At 44.0% G+C, this 7,193-nt stretch overlaps 1 protein-coding gene across 1 annotated transcript in view; it reads left to right on the plus strand.

The window, feature by feature from the left end:
* The window catches only part of LOC307192971 (uncharacterized protein C3orf49), a gene marked incomplete at its 5' end in the record, with an annotated part of 31,050 nt that extends 24,829 nt beyond the window's left edge, over positions 1–6,221 (plus strand). Inside the window, 4 exon segments of the mRNA XM_079934346.1 lie at positions 344–438; positions 1,255–1,300; positions 2,885–3,027; positions 5,799–6,221.
* Between the last annotated feature and the right edge of the window lie 972 nt (positions 6,222–7,193).

Consider the following 7,193-nt stretch of genomic DNA (forward strand, 5'->3'; position numbering starts at 1 on the left):
AATGACTGCTTTACAGTCACTAAACCAACTCTCCATTTCCAAGCCTCTGGATGGATGACACAAACATCTTAGGAATTTTCTCATTTTAGTGTGGAAAGGACAATCTCTCCTAAACCCAGACTAACACGGCTTTCAAAACCCCTAATTGTTATTCCCTCAAAGTGGCTATTGAAACCTTGATTACAAAACAAGTTTTCATACCCTCTTGGAGCAAATACTGAAAAAAGGAGAGAGAAGAACAATTTGGAAGATAATGGTGGGCCAAGTTCCAAAACACTTACTTTAGGGACATGTCAAGGCTTGACAACCAGTGATAAGAGCCTGTTATGTAACTTCCTCCTAGGGCTAAGCTACCGCCAAGCGTGCCTGCCGATCTGCTAGACCGCACAGCTCCCGATCTCACCTGCTTTCAAGAAATAGCAATTCTGTGATCTAACAGTGAGGATAAGCATTTCCTTTCTGAAGGCAGTTTAGCAAGAAATTCTGCAGGCACACAAGCACACCACTGACTGGCTTTTTCTTGGGGTTCCTAAACACTCTGGATCCAAACTGAAAACCACAGGAAGGGATAACGAGATAAGATTACACAGGAAAAAACAGCTAGCTACTAGGAAACCAATGAGGCAATATGTATTTTAATTAAGAATACATATACCCTTGACCTGTCTTCTAGAAATGATTCCCACAAGTGTACAAAGACAACTATGCATATATCTCCAGTCATACTATTTGTAAGAGTAAAAAACAGAAAATAAAAATGTTTACAAGGGGTTTAATTAAAAAATATATATAACAGAATATCACAAAATAAGGTAGAAAAAGCTCCAAAAGAACTCAAAGATGTATCATTGATTATGGAAGTATAGTTCAAAAGAGCACGTAAACGTTTGTGTAAAACTTTATACATGCATACCGGCACACCAACTAACATATACATAATGCTTATAATATGCTAAGTTATCCTCACAAAAGCCCTATAAAGTGGATATTACCCCTATTTACCAATGAAGGCACTGAAAGTTACTTGAAGGAGTAAAGCTGGGACTCAAACTCAGGAGTTTGACGCCCGAGGTGTTTTTTGCCTTTTATGGCATTTAAAAAGCATTCTGGAAGAGTACACAAAAAAACACCTTACACTAATTACCTCTGGGAAGTGGGATTAGCAGTGGAAGGTGAAGAGGGGAAGGTTTTCACTTGTCGCTTGGTGCATTTCTTCTTGAATTTCCTAACGTGTATTATTTGTCTTCCTCACAGTATCAACAGTTGTTATCTGGATAGAGAGCTTATTGGTCATTTTGAGGTATTTTTCTTCACTTTTTTTGAAGTAAAAATTCTCATCAGTGTTCTTTAATAAATCTATGCTGTGTTAACAAGAAAAAAGAAAACTGGCTTGACTTGACCTATTAACTAGAGGAGAGACTAAGGCCATGTAAAAACAACGTGTGTGCAGATTCCTCTTAAGAGTCATCACTAGATCACCATCGCTTATGGGTTATTAAGCTGAATTACATATATTCCTCCTTTCAAGGAGCTTAAAATCATTAAAACAACTTTTAAGGCCAACAATGTTAAGACACAAAGAAGTCAGGTGGAAAGAATAAATAAGATGGTTTGATTCTTCCATGTAAATATGGATCTCTCGGGAGACACTTAGGCCCAGTCTAAATAAATTGCTGATACCAAAGTAAATTACATAAACCAAAATTAAATTAAACATTAAAAAAAGAAAAGCAAAAAAATGAATGTTGAAGGCCTTTGTTTTTCTCTAGATTTATTTAAATGTTTATAGAGTATGGCCCTAATAAAGTCAAGGTTGAAACTCCAATCTTGCTTTGAGATACCTTTTATCTTGGCTAAAGAAGTATTGTTTTATATTTGAACTGCTTCAGAAACCCCTGTGCTGGGACCACAGACGAGGGCAAAAAGTGGTCAAATCCATTGGCACTAGTGAAAAAAAAAGCCAAGCAAACTCCTTGGCCACAAATGTCTAATTAACTTTCGATCAGCAATTGAGATTGGAATAGCGGCAGCAGCAGACACTTAGCGTTTGTACACTCCTTTATTTGATGACCATAACTCTTGTTTGTTTCCTTTCACTCTGAAAAGTGTCCTCGTTTGGACAATCAATTAAATGGTCACTCAACTTCGAAGTGCTTTACATATGTTAATCACGCTTCATCCTTGAAAACACCCTATAAAGTATGTATTATTGTCTTCCTTTTACAGATGAGTAGTGTCACCTCTGGAGTCAGAGGAATATATACACAATTACATTATTAGAAAAGCCATAGTGCCATTCCATTATTCTGTCATATTGTTCATGGGCATGTTAAAAACCATTATTTCAAGTTTTAACAAGCATATTATCCATGCATGACACTTTCTAATTTAATAAACAACAACAAAAAAACACTGTCAAAACCAACAAGCTCTATGAAATGGAGTGTACAGCCACATCCTGCTCCCACGCCCCTTCTCATCTCCCATCTGTGGCTCTGGCATATCAAGATATACACCTAATGTTCTCTGTACTGAAAAAAGTGCTTCTGAAACACCTTCTATCAGAGTACTAACACTGTTTAACACCCTTTAAATTAACACATACAAAATACAAACTGTGAACATAGTTTAAATTAACAAAAACAACATCTAAACTGTTTTCCAGTTAGCCAGAATGCTGGGGTGGCAACAGAGAGTGGCTTTGCCAATAACTAGCTATATGACAGTAAGCCACTAACTTCCCAGGACTTCCACTTGTCCATCTAAAGGCAACGGTATTGGTGATAATATTTATAGTTCAGTATCTATAGGTAACAAGATAGCGTCTCTCTCCTTCCCTTTGAGGAGGGCAGTTCCTCCAATTAACCAATGTGTCCTTGTACAGGAAATAAAGAGGTTCTCCTCCAAAGGCTCCTAGTCCAATTGGATATGCAAACCCAGATGTAAGGACTACACAAAGGCACAGCACCTTGCCAGGCACTCAAACTTGGAAGAGGACATCAGCCCTCCTCTAGTCTCCAGAGACAGGTATTGGAACTTCTTCAAGACCTTTTCAGGAGGATGATAGAAATATGGAGGCCACCCACTCCTCACTCCTCTCCACTGTCATGTCATCATCCTAATCCAAGCCCACCTTGGAGTACTTCTCGTTGGCCTCCCTGTTTCCATTCTTGCCTTCCTAGAATCCATTCTCTACACAGCAACCCAGAATGATGCAAAACATGTATTGTATCACTAACTCTTCTGCTTGAAACCCTCCGATCACTTCCGAGTGCCCACAGAAGACAACCTGATCTCCTTTCCATGGCTTGCAAGGCTCTGTTTATTTCTCTGACCTCCTTTTGCATCCCACCCGTCCTGGTCCACCTGGATCCAGCCCCAGTGGCCTTCCCCATCTTCCTTAAACGGCGCAGAGCTTGTCTGCACCTCAGGCCTTTGCACTAGTTGTTGCCTCTATCTGGAATACTTTCCTTGGCTCTTCACGCAGTGGACCCCTTCAGGTCTTAGCGTAAACATCACTTATCAGAGGTCACACCTGAGCACCTGATTTTAACCTAACTCTCCACAGCCCTCCCCCATTACTCTCTTATTCCATCTAGTTCATTCTCAGAACCAAATTATGCTCTTTCTCAGAAATTATCTTACTTACTTGATTGCATGCTGTTGCTTCCCTCCCCCAAGTAAGAGTCGGGTCTTCCTCTATACAGTCTATTAACCAGCACTGTGCTTGGGAGGCATGCAATAGGTATTTACATTATGTATCACTCACTCCTGCTTGAGTCTTACCAAAAGCTCAGCTGAAGAAAATCAAGTTTACCGAGATTACCTAAAGAAGTTGTGGCTTGTCCTTTCCTCTATGGTCTAGATAATTCTTAAAACAAAAAAAGCCCAAAAACCTTGCTCTGAAGTAAGGCAGACCAGCAGAGCTCTTCACCTAAACCACATGGTCTATCTGCTTTGGAATGCCTTTCTAAGTTGTGATTTAGCCTTCTTTGACCTAGTAAGGCATGTGCTAAGAAACAGGTTTATGATCCTCAGTGCTGAAAGAGGTTAAGGATATGACACTGGCTTTTGTTTATGAGGACCCTAAAGAGCAGCTTATTTTTTAGTGTTTAAATTAAAAAAAAAAATTAAAAAAAAAAACAAAAAACCCCACTGCTTGTCCTGGGTATCTAATGTTGCCTTCCTGCTCTCATGAACACTATATCACAGGATGGCCTAGGTCCTGCCTCTTGGTATGGACAGCTAGGGAAACAAGTCACTTGCACCTTTAATTAACATACAGATTTGACCCCCTGATTACAAGGATCACCCCACTTCTAACTTCCTCTTGCTTTTACTAGTCTTGATCTTCTTTTGGCCTTGTTTCCTCATCCATTTATTTTAACGTTTTCTCATTATAATGAGCTGCTTTAAATATTTTCTGGAATATGCCATATAAGTAAATTAAGTATTAAGGGCTAGAGCAGAAATATACATAAGATAATATGGTTAATAGGTTAACCTACTGAAAGATCAACTGGTTAAGAGCAGAGAATATTTGATGTGAGTCCTGAAGAATAAATGGGTGGTCACCAGGCAGAAAAGGCAGGGAGTGGCAACCTGCACAGATAGAGGGAGAAGGCACAGTCCTCATCAGAGGAAAGTGGAGGAGAGGCAAGTAAACCAACTCTTACATTTAATAGTATTTACTGAACATTACTATGTATCAGATGCAGTGCAAAGCACTTCACAACTTTTAGTGCATCTAATTCTCAAAACCAGCCTATGAGGTAGACTGTATTATTATTCCCATTTACAAGGAATGAAAGTAAGGCTCAAAGAGGTTAATTAACCTGCACAAGGTCAGACTGCTTTTAAGTGGCAGAGTGAGGATTCTGATGGCCTCTTTGGATGTAGGGAGTATTTGACTGCAATCAGTGCATTTACTAGAACTAATCTTCCCTCTCCATTTCCCTTCTGACAAAACCTCTCTCTCCCCTGCCGTTGTCTACTTCAATGAATAGAGAAGTTTCCAATCAGAAACCAGGGATAGTCCTTGGCCCTTCCCCTCATATCCATTCGCTCTCCTGACATTTGACCTCATAAATTTCTCTCCCACCTGTCTACTTCTCTGCAGTCCCTCTTGGTCCCAGCCTCTATCATCTCTCACTAGGACCAGGGCAGCTGTAGCTGAGGGACAGGATGCACAAGGGGGAAGAGGAAGAAGTCTGAGCCAGATTGCTTGATGTGGAGCTCAGGCTCTATAACTTGCTACCTGTGCAACCTGGGGCAAGTTACTTCACCTCGTTGTGTCCCAGTGTCATCTGTAAAGTGGGGATAATAATTAGAACATGCTTGACATACTAACATACTACATAGATGTTAGAAAGGAGAGAGGCCACTTAACTCCTCACTTTCCCTTCCCCTCATCACATAGTAGAGTGTGGTGGTTGTTTTTGATGCAAATCTGATAACATCCCACCAATGCTAAAAAAACTTTTAATGATTTCCCACTCCCCTCAAAAATTTCTGGCTCATAACTTTCTAACTTCTAGCCAATACTTACTATCTTTGAGTTCTTCCAATGCTTTGTGGCCTTTGCATAAGTAGTTCTCCACCTGGCATACCAATCCAACTACATCTAGTTATCCTTCAAAAAACGGGATTAAGAGTAACTTTTTCAGGGAGGCTTTCTGATCTCTGAGAATGGATAAGCAATCTTTGTTACATGCTTCTACGGTTCCGAACCTTGAACTTCCTCTGTAGTAACGTTTGCCACCGTGAAAACTAATTATCTCCTGTGTTTTTCCCACCAGACTGTGACCTCAGAGGAGGAAAAGGTCTTGCCTGTTGGTTCTGGGCTGTTAAGCCCAAGGCCTAGCCCAGGTGGGATAAATATCTACTGAATAAATGAAACTGGAATGAAGCGAAGTTTTAACTGGACCTTGAAGAGACTTCACTTCATTACTCCTCATCATGATCACAAATTTGGGCCTGTTACTCTTCCCCCCAGTGGCCTGGTCCTTCAAGGTGGAAACTCTGTCTACCTCCCACTCTTCAGAAATGGCCTCTCTATAGGCATCTAAGGTTACTGGCCACTCTTTCTTCAAATAGACCCTGCACCCCTAGGTCCCCCTTCCCAAATGTCAAAGGACTTCCTTACTCCTTAACTGGATACCTTCTTAGATTCTCCCTCCAGTTGCCCATCATGTTTGTCCACCTTCCCCAAGGTGTCACTCTATTTCTGCTCTCAATCTGTAGACCACCCCCTGGGCCCCTCCTTACATGGAGGGACCTCCTAAACTGTCCTCACAACTTTCCCGAAACCCAGCCCCTGCCTCTCCCCCGACTCCATTCCAGCAGACAAACCACCCTCCCCAAGACATACAAAGGAATCTTCTAGTGTCCTGATCTACCCTAGGTGGCCCCATCCCTATACTGGCTCCTCTTAATACCCCAGGCACAGTCCCTGGCTGTCCTCCGGACACCCCGTCCACATCTACTCTTTTTAGATACTGTCCCCAGCTCCCTCTCGCTACCCCCAAGCCAGGACTAGTTCTCAGGCCTCAGTGCAATCCACCCCATGGTCTGGGGGACCTTCCCAATCCGTCCAGAGGACTCCTCCAGGTGTCACCCTCTGTGCGCTGACACCCCTGGTACTATTGTCCCGGGACTCCCTTCTTTCCGACTTGGCCCGAAACTCTCGGCCCATCCCCGGAGTTCCCACTCTCTTTCAGCTCTCCAAAGGTCCTCCGGACCCCCGGCTGCAAGGCCTCCACCCGTTCCTCCCCTTCGCCGCTCCTCGGGCCCCATCACCCCCACTCAGTGCTCCCTCACCACATCCTCCGACAGCCTGGACCCCTTCCGGGTACCATCCGCCAGCGCATAGCTACCGGCCTCCCCGGGCCCCCACGTGTGCTCCCGGCCCCTCGACGATCCTCCCAGCGTACCCTCCCCACGCCCCGCGCGGCCTCGGGAGAGCGGGCCTCGGAGTTCGCGGGGCTCCGAGGAGAGGCCCAAGGGCTCGGGGGAAGCGGCCGGGAAAGCCCGGGTCTCCGAGGGGCCCGATCGGGGAGGCCAAGGGGCTCCCGAAAGCGGCAGGGGAGGCCGGGGGTCTCGGGGGAGGCGGCGGCGGGGGCCGGGGAGGCCGCGCGGCCCCGGGGATTGGGCCGGAGCGGCAGCGAGCGGGCCTCACCGTCAGTCACGGCTCC

Source organism: Stenella coeruleoalba, assembly GCF_951394435.1.
Source record: "Stenella coeruleoalba genome assembly, chromosome: 10".
Lineage (NCBI taxonomy): Eukaryota > Metazoa > Chordata > Mammalia > Artiodactyla > Delphinidae > Stenella > Stenella coeruleoalba.